The sequence below is a fragment of the Helicoverpa armigera genome, chromosome 12 (genome assembly GCF_030705265.1).
Source record: "Helicoverpa armigera isolate CAAS_96S chromosome 12, ASM3070526v1, whole genome shotgun sequence".
Taxonomy (NCBI): Eukaryota; Metazoa; Arthropoda; class Insecta; order Lepidoptera; family Noctuidae; genus Helicoverpa; species Helicoverpa armigera.
The window spans coordinates 5,908,479-5,930,691 of NC_087131.1; the positions used below are offsets into that span (position 1 = coordinate 5,908,479).

The 22,213-nt window shown below is 33.3% G+C and overlaps 1 protein-coding gene across 4 annotated transcripts in view; it reads right to left on the reverse strand.

Annotated features, from left to right (window-relative positions):
• LOC110375187 (short neuropeptide F) overlaps window positions 1-21,446 on the reverse strand; it is a 44,777-nt gene extending 23,331 nt beyond the window's left edge. For all 4 annotated transcript variants that reach the window (XM_021333243.3, XM_021333226.3, XM_021333234.3 and 1 more), the window contains exons 1-2: window positions 21,326-21,446; window positions 4,042-4,069 (exon numbers count right to left, since the gene is read on the reverse strand). The gene's annotated coding sequence lies outside the window, so the exon portion shown is untranslated. The remainder of the gene's footprint in view (window positions 1-4,041; window positions 4,070-21,325) is intronic.
• Window positions 21,447-22,213: the final 767 nt, after the last annotated feature.

Sequence of the window (22,213 nt, forward strand, 5' to 3'; positions counted from 1 at the left end):
TTTTTTCAATTAATGTAAATATTTTGTGAATAAAATTAATTTTCTTATTAAAGTTTCTACTAACTTCCGACACCGATTGCAAAGAGTTTTCGTTCATAATAGCTCACCGGTACCTATTAAGGTTCAATATACGGGTAAAATGAAAAGAAAGGACCGAGTCATAAATAGGCTATTACCGAAGAGGACACCTACATTGTACCGTTCAGTACGAACCTTCCTAGAAAAAAAAGACGAAGTTATTAACACGCAATACTAAGAATCACTCTGTTATATAAAGTAAAATTGCTAGCCTTTGTAATTACAAAAAAAATAACAAGTATATAATTTATTACCCATTGATCATTTCGTTTAGCGTAGCTATTCGTTAAAAAGGGTATTAATTAAATTACACGATGTCAAAGAGCACAGCTTGTTGACTTTCCTCCAAAAAAATGTTGTAACCTGTTAAATAGAATAAGGTATCAAAGAGTTTTTCAAACTTCCTTTTTATCTTTGAACCCTGTCTACTTAAAAAAATACAGTTCTTTGAATATTCCTTTTTAATGTAAACTAGGCGTTTTTTACTCCTACAGTGGATTATAATTAAACAACTCTTTAATCTTTAGAAGTAGGTTAGAGACCTAATGAAATTAAAGTTAAACAAGTCTTGTGTATCTACGACTACTTCTTATGCTTTTAGAAATGTACTTCATTTATAGTTTGACATTTAAAAATGCTTTATAAAATTACGATTTTATGGCCTACAACTTTTAGAGATGCAAATATACCTTCGACGATCTATCGACAATAGGCCACTTTATCAAACTCCCGCTTTATCTGACGGAGCTAAGCGAGCGAAGTAAAGACAGAAATAAAAATAATATCGGCGACAATATAACGCACGGAGCCGTAAAGCGCGTCGTTCAACAAACACCATTCGGTCAATGAACGATCAACCGTCGCCTTGCTAATTGAACGGCTTCGGATCCCAACGATGTATTAATGAAAATGTATGAATTATACGCATGTCCTACTTATCATACTTCTTCGTCCTGAATAGCGTGACTTTGACATAGGTCACACATTAAATATCAAGGCCTACGTAATTAATAGCTGGAGACTAGACAATTTCTTCTTAATATATTTTCCATTCTCAAGATGAACACAAAGCTATAATTATTGCTAGTCAAAACAAAATTTCTAAAACATTAAAAAGTTTCGCTTTCTTTCTGTTACATTCCTTTGTGATCCAATGCATTTTAAAAGCTTTCTCATAGCAAGAAGAAACTTAATCTGCTGAATAATGTAGAAATATTATTTTAATAAATGTGTGAAATTTAATTATTGTAATGCAACCTATTGAGATGAATTATTAGTGATTTTTATTATGATAAGTTTAATTTATTTGTATTGTTTGTAATTTATATGGGTGTAAAGGCCTGAAATAAATGATTTATTATTATTATTATTATTAATCCCAAACGTTATAGGCATTTATTTGGCGAACGTCCAAAAAAGTTTAGCTTAGCAAAAGACGCGCTCATACATTGAAAAGTCACAAGGCTGTTTACCAGACAAATAAATCCAGACAAAAATGTTGACTTAAAACTCAAAGTGAAAAATTGAAACCCATTTTATGCTCCAACAAAATAAATCATAATGTTGTGACGAAAGATGTTTATGACATACCTACGTAAGATGCTTGTTTTTGCTGATATGTTTGCGATATATTTTATCGTCAATTCACCTCACTTTATTCAATCTTATTTGACATTCAACTGAAATACCTTACTTAATTTCATAAAATTGCTTTTCAATGGTATCTAAGTTTAAATTACCATTAGTTTGCAAGGTTTCTTTCAGTCATTCTATCAGGTCTATTGTATCGACCTTTCTGAAATAATGGTTCATATAGAAGCAATGATGCGGAAAAAAGAAAACTGAAGTATGCTATTAAGATCGTTTACATAAGCCGGGACCGGCAAACATGGGCTCCTTGATGTGAGTGATACCGAGTGCCTCACCATTCAGTCGAGGGCGCATATTATTAATACAGCACTGATAAGCACTCTCGATTTTTATAGGCACACAAAGCAAGAGGAACGTATATAGGATAAGTCAATTTCCTTCCAGGTGGTGTTTAAAAATATAGTTTTCGTATGACTCTGATTTTCACACTTACAAGACATGCTTCCAGTATTTATTTTAGTACTAAACTAAGCTTGTGGATTATTTTGTTAATTTCGTTGAATTAATTGTTATAGTATTGAAGCTTTTCACCCACAAGAATGTTATTTTCTTAGTGTTTCTTTATAACTAGTCGTCTGAAATTAACGCCATCAGAAGTCCCTAAGGCGAGATAAATTAGTAGGATAACTATAAAACTACGATAAATACAATACCATGAACGTGGTGGGTTAAGATTTACGAGAGTTAACAAAAGTGGTAATATACAGTCTGCGAGTGAAACTAAAACCATGATTGTAGCTCATTTGATATCATTCTTAATTTTGAAATAGAAGTCGAGATAGTGTACTGGTGGAAATAAAACATACGCTCTTCCTTATTCTCTTATATATTTGGGCATTCATGAATGAGACGTTTCAATAAACAATCCAAGTAAAATCCAATACTGATTAGAGCATCATTCTCAAATGCACCTACCAATTTAGGTTTCCGGGCTTATAAAAGTGTCATAACATCGACACACGAATGTTTTCAAACTATTATTTCACGTAACATATTCCAAATATGTAATTTAAATTGAAAACCAAGCAAAGGCATTTCTAAGCATAGGTACTGTAAGAATCTGTAACAAGAATGCTTTGAAGTAAGATGGATATAAGTCCTCTTATAGACGAGTTAATGATGTACATGCACGGTTATCCAGGAAAAGCTTTATATATGCAAAGAGTGCAGTGCACACAGTCGCCGGCACAAAAGGAGTTTTGTCCCTCTGAATAAAGCACCCACAATTGTTATTCAGTACCCGTTAGAGCCCCTGAAGTTTCTGCTTCGCTCGAAAATTGTTGCTCTCTTAATATTATTATTTATAACATTCAAGCAAAAGGTGAATTCCCCCTGGGTAAGCCCTTTTTAAGTACTGTATAACCATTTCTTTAATATCTAGTCATTTGAAGCCTCATCGTTTTTCATTAGTGTTATTATACCTTGTGGTATTTTGATCTTTTATTTTTATAATTCCTCTGGATTTTCCGTCTTGTCATCGAATGATTTATAAACTACCTACTCAAAAATGGCAGTTACTTTATAAGTACATAGACTGTATATTTGGGATGAAATGTGTGACAATTGTCTGATACTTATATCATTGCTTATAATAAAATTTAAAAGATATGTGCGTCCATAATTTATTTTCAACTTTGATTATGTGCCTCTACATGTAAATATTCATTTGATCCAACTAAAAAAAAACTAAAAAATGTAAAATTCCACGCCCATAAACGATATTTTGTCAGCATTTCCCTATGATCGCTTGTTCATTTTAAAAGGGTTCTACTTCGCACGCCATTAGAACGCTCTTATAGGCGTCTATTGTTCCGCTAGCAGCTACATTGGGTCTAAAAATACAGGCGTGCCTAGACAAACTGAGATAGAATCCGGTCCCAATAATGTCAGCTTTTTGTTGAGTCCCATAACCAATTCACACCCTCGGATTTCCGTGGGCGTTAGGTACAAGTACCAATAAAGGATTTTGTTGAATCGATAGTATGATGATAGTCAATTCGTTTGCTCAAGTGATAGTTATAGACCTAGGCATTATCAATTTCTAGGGCCATATATTGAACTAACGGTCATTGAGGCATCTGAATTGGACATTTACGGGGTACATTAATACTGAGCCTATTGACAGCCGTGTGTGAAATGTGAATTTACCGTTTTAAGGTGAATTCAGTGAACACGAGTGGTGTAAAAATGTATATTGCACGGCCTCACCTGTTAAATAGCGGGATAGCACGCATTTATAGTTATATTCGTGTGACAGATGTGCTTATAACATGAAACAGTACTACTAATTAACATTATGGTTCTTGTACAAACCTTTGTATTTTTGCTGCTGGTAGGCAATCTGTAACAAAGTAATGGTGGATTAGAATTGCTTGCGTCTTAACACAAATCACAACATAAGCTTTTATAAATGTAACACATTAAATGTGGAAATGAAATAAAGTACTCGATTATTCTCAGCAAATAGAGGACTTATTTTGAGTACGAGGAGTTATTTTACTGTCGGAACCAGAAACCTTTTTAATAAAAATAAGTACTCGTTTCATTATTTTTGAACACCTCCTTGTTTCCTAAAAATCTTAAAATAAGCATCATACAAATAGTCTGATTTGTATTTTTCATTCAAAACATCTCTGCTTTACACATCATTTCATGGGCACCATTACTTCCCCACATTTAGGGCAAGGGCAATGGCAGAGTTACCACTTCATTACCTACGCAACATAAATTTAATTTTCACATAGATACGTATACCATTTTTATTCGTAAATTAAGCTTTTACACTTGACTCTGACAAGCGTATCAAGAATTAACTTTTCTAAAAGAGATGTATTTTTATTTACTTTATATTTTACATTCACAAATAAAATATTATAACATTACTAAATGAATACGCATGAAGATTAAGTTGCTTTGAACTGCTTAATTCTATTCAATAGAAAAAGACTTAAATTAAAAAAGGAAAAATACGCTTATACTCTTTGGAACACAAAACAATCAACAAGCCACAAAATATTAAAAAGAAATTGGAATTCTCAATTTAAATTCACCAATTTATGTAACACGTCTAAACGGTCGACCTCCGTGTAATACTCGGTCATAAGCTAACACGATGTTTAACAAGATTCAGCCCTAATAAAATCAAGCTCGGGACCGGTAATGGGAAACTAATTATGGATTCAAAGTGTTTAACATCTTGTCCGCATATACTAAATGGGAAATCCTATGTAAACTTTGGATGTATAGTTTATTGTATCAATACTATAAAGGTGGACATCTCATCACTAAACTTTGGGATTATAAAGGTTAGGTTAAGGCTTTGACTCATCAATTGTATTAATATAATGTACAGGTAGGTACATTTTTGGTACTTCCTATCGTTAACCTTTGGCGGTTAAGTACTGAAACAATCGAAATCTTAATCGAATCTTAATGTCTTTAGAATAAGCGTTGCAAAACAAAATGCTTCCCATAAGATACGATAAATAAAGGTGTTATATTATTTTATAAGTCTTCCAGATTTGACCATCTTTTATACCCGCTTTTGCCTCAAGTATGGCAACAGTCAAGTTGTGTTTTATCCCCAAAAAGCTTTTGCTCAGTCTATAAACTTTTACTTTAAAATACGTTAGTCTAGTCGTTACTTTTTATGAATATTACCCCATTTCAAAACAGCATTACCTGAATTTACAACTACTTTATTTTAATTTCAAATGCGAATTCATTAACGGGAGTTTTCATTATCAATTAAGTGACAAAAATTATACAAATTTTGCTATAGATATTATAAAATAAGGTAAATTCTGTTTAAATATTCTTGTTTAAAATGTTTGAAATTCACAACTCAGAGGGGGGAAACTCACTGACCGTAATTTGAGCTGAGTAACTTAGCTTTTTTGGGGACCTCAATTTAAAAATTATATCAATTAAAAATAAAATTCAGTAACCTTCAAAGAGTGCCTGTTGCCCTTTCAGCAAGGTAACGAATTTAAGGGAATAATAAAATATTTCTTATCATTGTGAAGTTATCGTTGATAGAAAATGTTTGGTAGAAACTGCGTAATTAGAAAGGCTAGTTTCTTGTAATTGGAAATATGCAAACTCAGAGCATCATAATCCCCTGAATGTGTGCGACGTCTTGCCTCGTAAGCGCCAACAGAATTTCGGACGGCAAAATTACCTTTTAAAGTAGTAAGGTAGATAGATATTTGTGTACTTAGCGCAAACAATAATTGGCTAAGTCTGATTTGCACTAGACCTGTGCCGAAACATCTATAAAATCACGTATGTTGTACGGGAGTTACATATATATTTTTTTATTTAAGTTAGCAACGTTTTGTAATAACTTGCCTGCAAAATGAACGAATAACAAAAATATTAGTTATCATGAAAACGCAAAACCGCTTATTCTCAATTTAAAAATCAGATAAAATCAGTAAAGGATTAAGCAGATTTCATTTTTTCCCGAAGGAAGCTTTAATCAAGTGCGAATTCACAGTGTGCTGCCCGTTTCCAATTCCTAGGAAAATCTTTCAGTCTTAATCAAGTTTAGCGCCGTGCAGGGTTTTATCTGTATTGAACAGACAGATTCGCACATTCGCTAATTCCGAGTTTGGCTTCCTACGAAATAAAGGAGTGCTCAATATTACGTACCTACAATTCAACTCCAGTAGTCTATCCAAGTTTAATCAGAATTAACCCTTTCCTTGTACCTACTAGGTATATGTCTAGTTGACTTGACTTCTAATTACTAATTTCGTGTCTGAAAATGTTAAGAATATATGAAATTTCTGCAGTTTGTGGTGCGAAGTAAATTTCTAGTTTAAATTCGAGACCGCTTCAAAGCAATTTCGTGAAGTATGTTTCACGTTGGTGTTATGTACCTACTTAGTTGTAAATCAAAACATGTTTTAACACACGTTTCTATTATTTTATTTAGTGTACATACATTAGGATAGCGCGTATAAATACTCCTACCTTTTAGGGATTAAACATTAATTTAAATTTAGCAGACCCTTTGAACGTAACTGAATATTTTACGTGTAAGAAATATGACTCTTTATTTAACTCATACACAGAATTTAATTGATACACACCAACAGCGGTAGTTGGAAATCCCCGCCAATTTAATTATAAAGCCAACTGACCTATTAAAATGTACCTAACTAAATTTGGTTCTACCTACGCAACATAGTACTATAAATAAAAGTAGGTTATAAATAAAACCTAAAAGTAATTCAAACCATATTTTAAAAATAAAATGTGTCTGACAAACTTATGAATGTTGTGCGCTCTAGGTCACATTGAAACGTTTGCTTAAATCTAATCTACAAGCTGAATATTCATAAGTAGTCAGTGAATACGATGGGTCAGCCACTAATTTGTGTAAATCAAACGTGACTAATCTTAAATTTAATTTGCTGAAGACCTATTTGTTTCGCGTTTGTATTACTGTTCGGCCTCGTGTGTCGGCGTCCTCGATTTATAGCTTGTATTGTGTGCGTTCATTTAAGGATTTTATATGTTTGTTTACGGTAATTCATTTTACGCCTAGAAATTTATTGTTTCACTTCTGATCTTATGATAGTAAAAAACAGCAATAAATTGTACAGTGTTGGCTGCAGAAACACCGTATTTTTTCTATTAGAAGTCGAGTTAGGGGCGTGTCAGTTATGAATATAAATTCAATTACGAAGCAACGAGTTTTTGTCCCGTAGATAAAGTTTCTAACATTTTTTCACAGAGTCCTACCGCAGCATAAATTAAAATTGTACCAAAGGCTTTAGTAATAAATAAACCCAGATGATTGCCGGAAAACTGTAGGGAAACTTTTAACGAAGTGATTTTTGTGTAAAATAAAGTTGGTGGCCATTCCACCCGGTTAAACGAATACTGAACAGCTTTTATGACGTAAACATTATTTCAATTATGACTACGTAAAAATTCAAGGCATTTTTAAAAAGTGCTTTTGATACCTAATTTGAAAGCAAATGTTTGTAATTAGGTAACTTTTCTAGGCCCTAGTTCAACTGGGTTGGGAGAAGCTCTAGCTTACATGATTGTGAAATAACATATTACAGGTAGGTATACGCGTACACTTAATTGTTTTAAGACCATCCGAATGTAGGTACCCGAAATACGTCAAAAGCAAAAAGGTAAAAATTGAAATGATGCGATGGAATTAAATTTCCTCTGAATATGTTAGGGTACATAACAAGCGGTCGCACCGGATGACGACGAACAATAAGTCAACCCGAGCCCTGATCACTGTGTAAATTCGAATTACCTTCTATTTGCCTACCTACGATATCAACAGGAGTTCACATTTTTTCGTGAACATTCGGTGTTCTTAAAATATACCTTTAGATTGCAGATTTATCATTACATAAAACATTTTTTTTTTGTATTTTTTACAACTGTGCATCTAACAAGGAAAAAACAAAAGTTCAGTAATGAAATCAATCAGTGATATTATTGATTGATAGCAACAAGGAAACAGCTATTTTATTTACTTTCATCGTCTTCGGGGAATATTACACCCTCAGAGCCAGAGGAACCAAACAAAATGATTCTTAGTATTAGGCATTATTTCAGTAAAAAGTAACAAGTAGGTTCAAGAAAAAATCTTCGTGTTTATATTCATTTCATCACATAGCTGTCTTGGCTCGTAATATCGTACATTATTCATGAACACTAATGAGTCAACCCTTCACATTTTCAGTCTGTCCATTGTGCAGTTCTAAATATAAGCATTTGCACTTTTCAACAATTTAATAAGTAACATTAAAACTCCAGAAGCGCATACAGTAAAAGGAAAAGATACAAAAATTTAACTAAAGGGCAAAAGTAAATGTATCCATATTTTCTTTTATTATTTAGGCAGTCTATCATCCTTAAAATCAGACAAGAGGAATCGGAAACCAATACGATAATCCAATTTTAGACATTCATTTGTCTTTATTATTGTTGAAAGCCAGTCAACGATTGAGAGCCCCTTGAGAATTATTTCAATTTGGGTCAAAATATTACGGGTTATCAACAGCCTATAACAGCATCTTAAAAATTATTGTTGCGTATGAAATGTTACAGAATCTCATGTAAGACCCAAAGTCATATATAATTTAATTAGTAATTGCGTTTCAAAGTTCAAAATGCCAATCAATACAGGGAGGTCAAGTCGTAGGAATGAGGATTAATTGTTAATAAATAGAAACAATTTTACTGTTAGAGTAACGTGAATCTCTTCGAATGTCAGTAGGCCGGGAAATTTGGGCAGAGGCACGTCACAGGCTCTTAGTAAAATACTCTGCGTGATACACAAACAAATGGCGTTGTTTTATTAGGACTACTTTAAATATGGAGTCAAAACAAATTTTGTTTGAAGATCATCGATAGAACGAAATGGTAGGTATGTTGGCTTTCGTACTTTAATGCTGAACTAGACTTGTAGTAGAATACCTAAACAAAAGCCTGTGGTACTTAAGTTCCAACATGCTTAATGAGCATGCTATGCATGGAACGTGCGAAGTACGAAGCATGAGCACTGCTCACGCTTGAGGACTGATGACACACTGATGACATTTTACACTACACGCTTATCTAAATGACAAACCCCTTATGAACAATAGATCTATATTTTAATGTAAAACTATTTACCTACTACAAAACTTATCTTTTCACTTCAAGCAATACAAAGGCCCGGAAAACGTTAATAAAATCAATAACAAGCAATATCCGTGATTCCATTATTGATGGCTAACAAAAAATCTTAAATAGAGGAAATTGTATAATGTTTTGTTTCTTTTAAAGTTATTGTAACAAATAAGTTTATCACTGGGGACGTCAAACACAGCCCGTTCGATGCGTAGGCGGCACGTTTTACAATCCGACACTGGCGCATAGATGCTGATATCGTATTTATTATGAATCTATATCGCAACTGGTATTAGATTAAGCATTTTAAAGTAGACTGCAGTCGGTTTACAGCAGTGTATAGAGAATAAATATACAGAAATGTTTTGACTCACAGTAACTTTTATGTTGTACGAAGTCGGCACAGATCGTAAATGAGAACACATTTAAGCTTAGATTGTTCTAATCGACTGATATTGATATGCGCTTCATTGCGTCAAAGCAAACGCGTACTATGATATCTTAAATGCCGAATTAATGACGCCATAGCCAATCTATCTAGCCTTTAACAGCCACTGATGACGTTGCAAAAATGTATAGAATCGCAACAAATGATGGAACATAGATTTCCGCGACAGTGTGTCGGACATGTGCCAGCGACGGACGCGATTCTGAACGGTGACCACAACCGACGTCCTATTGAGGCACGCCGCAAATCGATCAGAAGCACGTCACACAATGAATGTCACAAACAAAGATACGAAACTCGACGTGTCGACCAGTCGACGATGTTTCGTGTAAACTTGCATAATAGCCTTCTAGCGGGAACGGTGATGTAAAAACGTAGATGCTTTGACAAAGGTATACGCACAATAAACTTCTACCTGTCCCATATGATCGATCACCTCATTGTGTGTCATGTATGAAATGTCCACTTGAGCATACTTTAGCATACAATTATAATGAAAATAACCGTACTACATAACAATCTCTTATAGCAAAGTCGAAACATGTTTTCATTTAATTTCAACCATGTACTTGTTGACCTTGTGTTTTACCATGGTTCACATAAATTAACACAATAAGTACCTACGTGAAACTAGAAATAAATTCTCTTAGGCACGACTTCGGGTTTTTTTCAAGAAAACTGATACTTAGAAATCCTCAGTTAAGATACTTTCAGACGCCATTGATGAACTTAAATAGCTTTCTACAGTTACCATACAAAACTATCTCAGACAATATAAAAAGCTGAGTATTTGAGCAAACAAAGCGGTCTTCGGTCATGAGAGAACACGTAGGCACAGCTAGTCTATCAAACTACAAAGCTGTTTGCCGAACACGGTCTCTCGTTATCCTCGTAGTCGGTCGAGTGTGGGACGGCTCTTTGTTAAAACCTTCATAGGACCTCTTAAAGTCTCCGTGTAGATCGAACGAGGAACTGTGTCATCGAACAATAGGAATCGCTCTAATATACGTTTATCTTTGGACAGATGCCTACTGATTACGTCGTCCTACCCTTTTTATTGCCAGTCTAGTGCTGGTACTGAAGATTTAGCGATGAATACTTGCGTAGGTACTTATGAGTAGGTACTCTTTTTATAAAATAGGAGTTATGTTCTCGACAACCTCTGGCTTTAATTCTGAACAATGCTTAGGACATTAAAAAGATAAGAAAATATCTAAGTAGATACCGCTACCTTAGACAGATTTATATAAAAGTTTTTAGGCACCTTTCTAGGTTTGAAACTCAAAAAAGATAACAAATCATAATTAAGTAAATAACACAGTTCTTTTTTATGAACACAATGAATTTATGTAGCAACTTGAAAAGCAACAAAAAATAAGAAAAATGTAGACCTACGTAATTTTGTTTCGTAACTTTTGAGTAATAATTTTCCGGCCATCCCAAGGCTTAAACTTAGACATAAAGAACGTGACTTGTTAATCTGTTTTTGTGCATCGGTCGCCAACTCTTTACATATTAAGATTTAACTCTGTCCTGTTATTTATAGACTATTTTAATTGCGAGTTCATGTCGTTTTTTATATCTTTATTTGTGTATTTATAGCTTTATTTATTTGTGTAATGTTTTACATGATATGTGGTATTTTTTCTGTCTAATCTCTTTCCATGTATTAATTCAAAAAATCTCTTTAGTAAACATATAAACAGTTAAGAATTTTACTACGGTAAAAAAAAGTAACATTAAGTTGATGAAAAAAATGCTGTGTACACCAGCGCGTTTATAAACCTCATTTACTAAAATATCCAAAAACACATTTGCCGGGGCTGTAAACTGAAGATTCCATTAAGTAATCACAGGCGCGTTAACTTAGATTTTTATGATAATGAAATAGTGTGACTCCGTAAAAGCTTTTTAACTGCATATCAGGATGCATACAACAGTCATCTGAAATGTCTGAGCGTCAATGAAACTGTAAAATAACTTTACTGCCGTCCGGTGGGGCACAGGAACGCATAATTTCACCGTAAAACTCAGTTTTATTATCGACAACAAGGCACAACTCTTTACAGTTTACTAAGCTGCGGACGTAACGCCTGCAGACGTACACAATACTTCATATTTTTATATCGCCATCGTTTTACATGAATATAAAAAGTTCTGCATAACACCGCTCTAAGTAATATACTTTATTGGGGACGCCATATGCAGGATACCTTATAAACTACTGAATAGAGAATCTCTCAATATAGGAAGTATGTTAAAACTTTGTAACCTTGATGGTCAACCCTCGACTTTGTTTCAGATTGTTTACAACCCAAAAGTTAGTAACTTTACGCGTATAATATTCACGGTAACCAGTACCTGAATAGGATTCAATCGGGTTTGTCACTCCACATCAATTTGCATGGGGAATGACACCGAAATCGACAACAGAATAGTCTTTATTTGATTCACGTCGCCGTCGACGGGTAGTCACAAAGTATGACGTGATTCACCTTGAATCTCTACTAAAAGGAATTTCATTTTCACCCCTAGCTCTGAATACTTTTGAAATATTTGGAATCTTAGCAACTGGGCCAGTAGATCAAATATTTTTTACGTTTTATTCGAAAAAAATTGAACGGTTATTTATATTTACAAAATATCAGGATGTTTTATTTTCGAAAATTTTCACTAATTCTACAATGCAAAGACGTCATAAAACTCTACATAACGCTTAACATAAAATTCCATGTTTTCGAGCTTACATAAAAAGTTTAAACTTGTTATCCACTTTACGTACTAACTCGATATTCATTTTAAAATCACGTACACGAACGTTACAGAGTATTAAAACACCTTCACGCAACTAAAGACTAACTTCATTACGTAGGTGGCGGCGTAGCAAGCTACGTGATCTAAAATCGTGCTACGAGGAAGCTACGGCGTAGTCTCGTAGACTTGGATGGTAAACTGAATGACCCGCATTGGACAGTGGACTCAACTAGTGAGCAAACATTGCAATCGGTTTATAAATGAAATCTTAGAGCAAAGACTCTTGACATTGATGGAGAATCCCATGGAGTCGAGTATTATATCTATACATTCGTGAGTAATATGATTTTTGTTTTTTCGACTATATCGTTATTTTTAACTTAAAAATTTTTAGGACAAGCAGAAAATCGATGATTTAATAATAATGTTAAATTCAATCATAATACCTAGAACCACAGAACCCTTGTATAAATGCACTAAATACCTGCTACCGCACTGAGTCCTCATCAAGTGCTTAATAAGCGGTGCAATGTTCATTGGGAAGCACAAATCATATTTGGATGAGTGAAAATCGCATAACGTTCATCAGCATACCACAGATCGTACTCAATGAAGTGAAATGTTACCGCAACGTGCACTAATATTGAATGATTACTTACTGTATACGCTACTTTATTGGTATGTAAACTTTTGTATGTAGAAACATATTAGCTATTGACTTTTTTTAAGTACCTACTACTTTTCTGTTACTGCGAAGATTTGACTGACAATTTAAATTGCCATAGGCTCGACAAGGAGAAGAGTGATTTTTATTTCTACTATCAACATTGGCAACTATAATCTTAATGACATGCTTAGAGCTCAAAATCAAAAAGCAATTTGAAACTTTATACTATTTAAAAACACTCACATTAGAGGTATTTACTGAACAAACGCAAGGAGCTTCTAATATATAAAGTTTTTCGACCGAGCTGCTTTCATAGCTCACGACTGTACCTATCTACTTCAAGTTCGTGCACCCGATATCTAAAGTTCGCGCCATATTGCATCAAAATCCGTTTAGTTAATTAAACACAAATGAGCTACCACAAACGTAATCCTTTTTTATTTAGAAAGCAATCAAAGAGACTTTATATGAACACATTTCACAACAGTCACGAAACTATTTCGTTCAACATTTAAATATTTATGTGACTAAAAGACCTTTGTAACAGAATATTTCGTCCAAAAATTATTTCTAACGCGATAAGTTTAATAAAATAAATGTCAATTTGATTGCCGTTCGCGTAACTCCTGAGATTTATGTTGATCAGCTTTAGAAAATTAATTTGTGTTCTAATCTGACGATTGTGAATTTGTACCGTTTTAGTGAAAATATTTATTTTTCGTCCGTTGATATTTTGTACTAACAACACCGTCACTAAGCGGCGTGTGCTGAAAAATGAATTAACTATTTTATTAAATACCGTCCGGGCCCATGGCTATCTACAGCTTTTTTACAAAAAAATGTGATAAATCAAGTACCGCTCGACGATTTTGTGCAACCATCTAAGCCTAAACATTTGGTTTCGATAGATATAACCGTTCTTGGGTTATAAAATTATTATGAAACTAGCATTTGCCTGCGACTTCATTCGCATGGAATAGTGACTTCCGGCGTATTTTTGGTTTGACCAATAGATGGCGCTATATGTCCGGAATAAAGGAGATTGGGCAAGAATGTATGAAGTTTGGTCCAAATGTCCACCACGAACGAGACCTATATAATTAAATAGTCCACTTAATTTAGAGTAACTTTTACTAAGAAAGTAAAAAAAAAAACAATGCCAAAAAAAAGTTACAGCCAAAAATGTATTCTTAATTTTCGGTAGTTTTGTATGTTATCATTATTATTTTTTATTTTATTCCACTTCCATTTCCGCACTTTATCTAAAACTAAGATGAGTAAGACACATTTGCATATAAACAGCCCATATTTTTTTGCCCGATGGATGACGAATCACTAACCAATTGAGGCGCCAGAAGTGCTTGAATATACTCAGCGGTGCTTGGATCTAAGAAAGTTCGATGTAGCTGGCGGTGTCTTCTCTCTAATAATGAACAATTCTATTTTGTCAGAAAGTACGAAAATCGAACATCACGAAAAGTAATTGAAAAAATGACATTGATAAAATCTATGCAATGAGTTTTTTGATTTTGCTATAACTTTTTTCTGGCATTATATTTTTTTTTACTTTCATTACAAAAAATGTTCTATATTTAACGGGCTATCTAGCCATATAGGTCTCGTTCGTGGTGGACATTTGGACCGGAATCGCCCATTGTCCTTTTATTTTTTATTTTTATTTATTTTTTTGAAATAAAAACTATCCTATGTCGTTTCTCAAGTTCCAAATGTCTGTACCAAATTTCACACAAATCAATTCAGTAGATTAGGCGTGAAGAAAAGACAGACATACAGACAGACAGACAGAGTTACTTTCACATTTATAATATTAGTTAGGATTGCCACTCATTTTATACAATACTTTCATTATTTCTTGTATTAGCTGTATTCAATTAATATAATATGAACTAAATGAAAATGAATAGACGAGTTGATAGTATGCAACATGATTTAATCACCTTTATCTACACTCAACTCTCTTTGTCGGCCGCCCACTCTATGACAATAAACCGATTCTCTATGAGCACTAGCAAATAGACTGTTAGCGCGCGGGATTAAACTTTAATAATATTTTATTGATACTGATAGTTGATGAACTAATATAGTGACTAGTTTGTACTATAAAACGCAGGTGTTATGATACTCAGAAAGTAACATGTTATAATTTTATATCGATTCATATCAATTCAAGTTTGCTCGCGTTGAAAACTGATCAAATATTTTACATAAGTAATTTATTATGTAACTATATAGAGTTTATTCTAATTAGCTTGCTCGTACTACAATGAAATCCTCATAAAAGTAGGAACCTCTACAGCCTAAATTTAGATCTACTTTACTGAATTAAAGCTGTCACCAAGCCGTCATGGTCAGACTAATGCTCTAATCACTAGGTATCTACTTTGATTACATCAGGCTAATAGATCACTGAGAATGGACGCACAAATATATTTCACGTAAACGTACCTACCTTGAAAAACAGTGACATACCTAGAAAATAAACGATTGATTTTATAATGATACAGAAACTATTATCGTAATAAGATTGTATCCCGATATTCAATATTACAAATTCAATTCAGATCTTCCACGTCAAAAACAGACCCTAATCTCATTATATATTAACATAGGTACATAAACTAGGATACTAGTTCTTCTTTTAACTCAACAAATACCTACTTAACATACTTCCATAAGCTCACTAAGAAAGGTTAATTGTTTACAAGGGCAACAGGTGACAAATAAAATTAGTCGACCGTTACTAATGAAAGGTGGAACACCTAGGGACGTTAAGTGGCTATTGCACAGATTACCTACGAACATTATTCCGCTGAAATATTCGCTAGACTAGAAAAATATCGAGTCGCGCTCGTCCTCGATAATTCAATGTACGGTATCTTTACATTTACGACAGCTACATGTGGGGAAGGAAATAAATATTCCCTTCTGTTTAGATGTAGAGATTTGTGTTGCCTGCCAGCCCTAATCCAATGGAATTGGAAAAATAATCCAACAATTTCAAACTTGGAACATAGACTTCCAAGATCCACGCGATTACATTTTGTAAGAGTGCTTTCTAACTCGACGCTTAACTCGATGTCAGCGAGTTAAATCGAGTAATTAAGTTAAATTGTGTAATTACATATTTATCTCAGAAATTGGAATATCTTACGTAATAAGTATGTGAAACTAAACGGCAGAAAATTACCTAAGAAATTAGCTTTAATTCCAATATTTCGTGTCTAACTACGAGATAATTTTAAATTACAGAACATTTAAGTTACCTCCTCTTATTAGAGACTTGTTAATTTATTCTAAATCGTGTTACATACATTTACAGTGCTAACGATTTGAACTGTGTGATCTTGAGATCTTGCGACAAACACTTTTCTAAAGGTGTGTGGTGACTAGATGAGCGTTATTTCTTCAAAAGTTTTTCGTCATTAAAGTTTGAAAATGTAAAAATGTTTTTCTTACCACATCTCCCAAAAACTTAATATCCTGTCAAAGTGAGTCTAGACTGGACGTCACCGGTTTAGTATTCTAGGACTTACTGCAAGTTTACGGTTATTTAATGGTTCATACGTTAATAACTTTATATTAAGTGACAACGTTTCGGTTTAGTGACAGACACTAGCGTTGACCACTTGTCTGTTTTCTAAGTTTCGCTCAGAAACTATTATATCTAGCAACTGTTGGTAAGATTTAAGAAAATCTTTGTTAAATTTTCCCATCTGTGGTCTTGGATTGCGGCAGTGAATAGTCAGAGAATGCGTCTGCGCATATGGGCGTACGCTAAATCGGTCTAGAGGACATATCATCAATTAATGAAAACTATCTACGTAATTACATAGATAAATTATATCAAGAAAAAGTTTGACACACTACCCGAATTCCGATTACACGAAGGGGTGATTTCAATTACGTGTCGGGAAGTCGAGAACTTTCCCCGATGGCCGAGGTTTGTGGTGAACCAGCCCGGCTTGTTGGAATACCAGCACCAATTTATCCCACCAAGTAATAAATACTTTACTGCTTTATATTAACCAGAACTTTATAAGAGTTCTCGTAGTACTGTGTTACGTAAATTTAATTCGATTTCCCAGCAAAACTTGTCCCATTTCTATTATATAGTTTAGCAAGTTTCCGTATTAGCAGCCCTTACCAATTGGATCCGCTACACTTGCCTCGTAATGATTTCCTAAGTGTTTTTGTTTGAAAGCCTAAACAAAAAAGTTTGGGATGAATAAGCTGTTACCAACTATTAAAACAGCCTATAAATTTAGGAAAGCTTATAAGAAACTGATATCGATTTGTGTTAAGAAATAACTTTGTGGTTGTATTGAAATAGACTGAATTTGAAATTGTCGTATTAACAGACTTGTTGTTCTACTTAATTTAATCCACTAGCAGGCAAGGAAACTGAAGATACACACTTATAGCATCTACCTACTAAATGTGTGTCATTTCGTCATTATGCTGAGTGAATCCCATTCTCGTAGAAATCGGACCCTGTGCTACTATAAAATCCCACGTAGAAGATGTTGGTATAAATTATCCAAATATGGAACTGTATCCATGGCTACCACAGTAACGAGACATATCAGTCACTCCCACGGATAAATAAATTTCTTTAGTGTTTATTTTAAAATACATGGCACGACATCTATCAGCCAGCGACTTTATAATTCAGCGGCAACAAAATTAATATTCATTGCCGCTTCAGCACCTTAATATAGAAAAAGAAAAAAATAACAAATAAGCTTAATTAATTTAAGAGAAATTTATTAGCACCTCGAGTTACGTTTTTGCAACCCTTTAAGGCTTATCCGGGCGTTTAATTACTGCTTGCAAGAGACTGCTGTGTCATCGTAGGCAGTTCTTGAAATTACCAACTACTCGGCAGACTTTTGGAATGTTCATTTTACTCTTAGGATCGCCATTGCCTATGTTGCCTAGAACGTTTGGCACGTTCACGAATCTAGGTATCTTTATAAAACTAATCCGTTACTTTTAATTTGCGAATTAAACTTCAATATAAAATACTGATAGGTATGACATTTTTATAAGACTTATGACTTTTGCATTTCAGGCAAACCTAATTAATTTTAGAGCCAAACAGAAATTTATTTTTAGAAATTTTCCCAAAAAAAGGTCTTTTTAAGAGATAGACATTCTATTTTAGATATTGCAAACACAAATAGTGGGTGACATTTGAAAGGAAAGACACTTAGCTTTATCTAAACGTTTGCACAATATGCTTAAAAATTCATGCTAATGTCAGAGAGATGAAGACGACTAAACTAATGTGAATAAGTCAGTTTAATATATTATTATTTTATATATTTTAGTTTATTTAATCCTAACAGTTCTATGAAATTGGAAACGCAGCATTTGAACACTATTAAAATGTTCTTATTAAATAACAACCTCCGTGATAGAAAGGTAAAATTGATTGATTATTATGAACGATGATTTCTGGGGCTGATAAATCTTATAGCTCTCTTTCTTCAAATAAAATATTTCAGTTGGTTGATATATTTGTTATAAAAAATGAAATAAGTAATTTGTATTGATGAAATGAGAATTAAGACTAGGAAATAAGTAAGGAAAGCCTTTAAAGATTTTTACATGTTTTAAATATCATTTTTATTATAGCCTCACTTAAGTAGATCTTAAATCTTTAGAACACTTTATATACCTCATTACCGTGTTACCCATACCTGATTGCATATTCCCAATTTTTACATAAATTATCGACTTTGTTACGAAATTGTTTTTCTTTACATGGACACTGTTTGACCACCGCATGATACCGAGATAATGAAAATATGATGAAGCATGACATGTTTGTAATTAAAAATTTCAATCGGCAGCTTAATTTGTAATGTCTCAATTTTGATAAATCTGTTACCCACGCATCGACAATTTCTTCGTTTAAAAATTCAGCGGGCATATAAAATCTCTTTGGTCGTGATTGCGTACGATTTCCGATGTAAGCTTCAATGCACGCTTTTCGCATGCTGGATTAGTATTAATGGGATTATGTTTATTTAAAAATATAACGTCACATTTTATTTTCGTCTTCTCACAAGTATTGGCGCTTTCTTAGCTCAAGTATGTATTGTTCTGAATCTGAGACGATGGTATAAAATAAGCTGATAATAACTATATTTTTTTAAAGTTCACACTTAAATAGAGTCTGATTTTTACTTTTGTTATTTTGCCTTTTCTAAAGAAAAATAAATTGGTTTGAGATAAAAATGTCGCTACAATCAATGTAACCACGATGCTAAAAATAGAATTATCATTTTCAAAACTCTTTTCCTTAAAACTGATCGTATACAGAGCTTTCCCTACAATAAAACATTCGTACTGAAAGATACACTGGAACAATGTCCTATTGTACTCCTCCACTTGATCTGAAGTCCATTGTATGAGGGAATGCTGGTGAGAAATTATTTTCAAAACATTTTTGTAACTTTGAGTCTACATATCTATACTAATATAATAAAGAGGAAACATTCGTTTCTTTGTTTGTATCCTAAAGTCTCCAAAACTGATAATGCGGATTTGAAAATTTCTTTCACTGTTAGAAAGCTATACCCTTTTCGATTAACAAAGGCTATATTTTATCCCGATAGAGGCAGAAGTTACAGAAACCGCGGAAAAGCGTAAATAGAAAGTCAGTTGGCTAGTTACAACTCAGATGTAAGGCATATTATGAGATATATATGTTATTAAAGTGCTACTTTGAATAAAGGTCAAGCCCAGTTGCTGTCAAAAGTAAGAAGGGCCCATACCTATATTATCAATTACTTGTGTCCATTTCACTTCTGGTAACAGTGACGTAACTTTATAATACAAGGGAGAATGTATCTGTGCCGTGTCTCTTATTTTCAGAGAAAAAGATTTCAATAGTTTTCTAAATTAATACTTGGAAATCGTATATTACAGGTTTAAGCTTATTGTCGAAGTTGTTTTAGTAATTTTGAAGTGAAAACTATGCAGCTTACGTATCAAAGGAGATGTAATTTGACAAATAGGTTTTAGCAATATTTTTTTACCACTGATTCTAAATTCGATGAGATTGTAATTCATTACATTAATTAGGACGTGTGTTAATTAAAACACTGTGACAATACCATACTTAACACCTTTTACGAGTTAGCCACATTGGTTTTTAGGTACTAATGTGACTCTACAGGTGACGATTGCAATTTGCTAGATGTTCATTAGATTACAAACTGACTAAAAAGCCTGGAAGCTAAATGTCCGATTTTAGTTCGTTTTTCAGTAGGATTTTGGAGTTTATAGTTAGAAGTTTTAGCAGTTTTTCAGTCTTATAATCAAAATATTAGTGTTATAATTATGTACAATGAACATTGCGTTGCGTTTAGAATTTTATGTAAGGTATTTTTTTCTGTCATTAATAAATATTTGAATTTAAAATCTTCTAAAATATTCGTGAGAAATGCAGGCATTAGATTGTTACAATAGTAGTCTTCTCATTAAAGTTTCTTCAAAATGGTGGATTGTAATTTTTTTGGTGCTTGTTCAATAAATAAACTGTGCAATGTATTTTAAGGCTATCTGTAAGTTTTTCATAGATTTTTTTTTCACAAAAAATATTTGAAAATAGAAAACTACTAGATGAGAGTCCACACCTCTTATTACCTGACGTCCTCACGAAAAAATAAACTTTTGAACTTATATGTTGGCTTTACAGTCAAGTTTATTCTGTAACAAACTTTCAAAAACTCAGTCAAAGTTGAAGCGAATAAGGAAATTGCCCTTTACATATCTATTATAGTTTTTGTGAATATTTATTTTATTTTGTAGTAATTAAACTACTATTGAAATATTATTTCTTATCTAAACAGTCCGGAACCGACAGTAAAAATAATTTGTAACCAGATATTTACGAAGGTGCATAAAATCCATAAATCAATTCTGAAATAATCGAAAACTTAACATTCATAACGCATCTAACAGCTCACATTCAAAGTACGTGATATTTAAGTCATACATTTCCATGAATATTTTTCTACACGATGGAGCAATGTGTTACATACCTGAGCTCTATGTGTCGGGAACAGGAACGTCGGATCGTCACAAGTGAATACTTCGAATCACGTTTTCGAAATGATCGCGCGCATTCAATAACAAAGTTTCAGGCATGCAAAAGCTTATATAGGTGTCCGCCCCGCCCACCGACCGCCTTCGGGCGGGACGAGGCGCGCGCTACAGCCTTCGAGCGTAAAACTTAACCATAACTTTTGTTCCGAACTTAATTGTAACTTAGTAACTTTTTAACTCCCGAAAAATTTGCGTGAAAGGATTTTTTGCCAATCGTAACTTTGGTACACGGTATTTTTATTTAGACAACCTGTCATTTCATATTTGTTCAGCTTTTAAGCCAGTTTCTTGCGCACGTTTAGTATTTTTTTACGAAATTTTTATCTCTATATTTTTAGGCGATATGTAATCATTGATATTTTGTCAAATAATATTGGTTTAAAGAAATCAAACCGGGTTTATGTAAACATTTCAAATACTTTTTCGAATTGGTGACATGTTAGTGTCACAAATAGTTTTATTTGAACGCAGAACTTAGCTAACATGTTTTTTTCTTATATTTATATTGCGAAGTGTTTACGTAATAGTGTACAGTGCAATATAAAATATATAAATATAAGAAAACATTTTTACCAGTAACATTAGGTAAGATTAAATAAAATGTTGAGGAAAAAATACAAAAGTAATGGAGTTTCGTTTTCAATAAAACATCAATTCCCAGATGGAGGTACCGCCTCACCTAAGCCTAATTGTAATAGAGAACAGTTCTTCACGAAATCTATGAAAGTATAGTTATGTAAGTGGATAGATCACATTCAGTATTCGTTCATACATCTGATGAAATAACTCCTACACCCGTATTTTTTTTAAAGACGAAGAAGTGC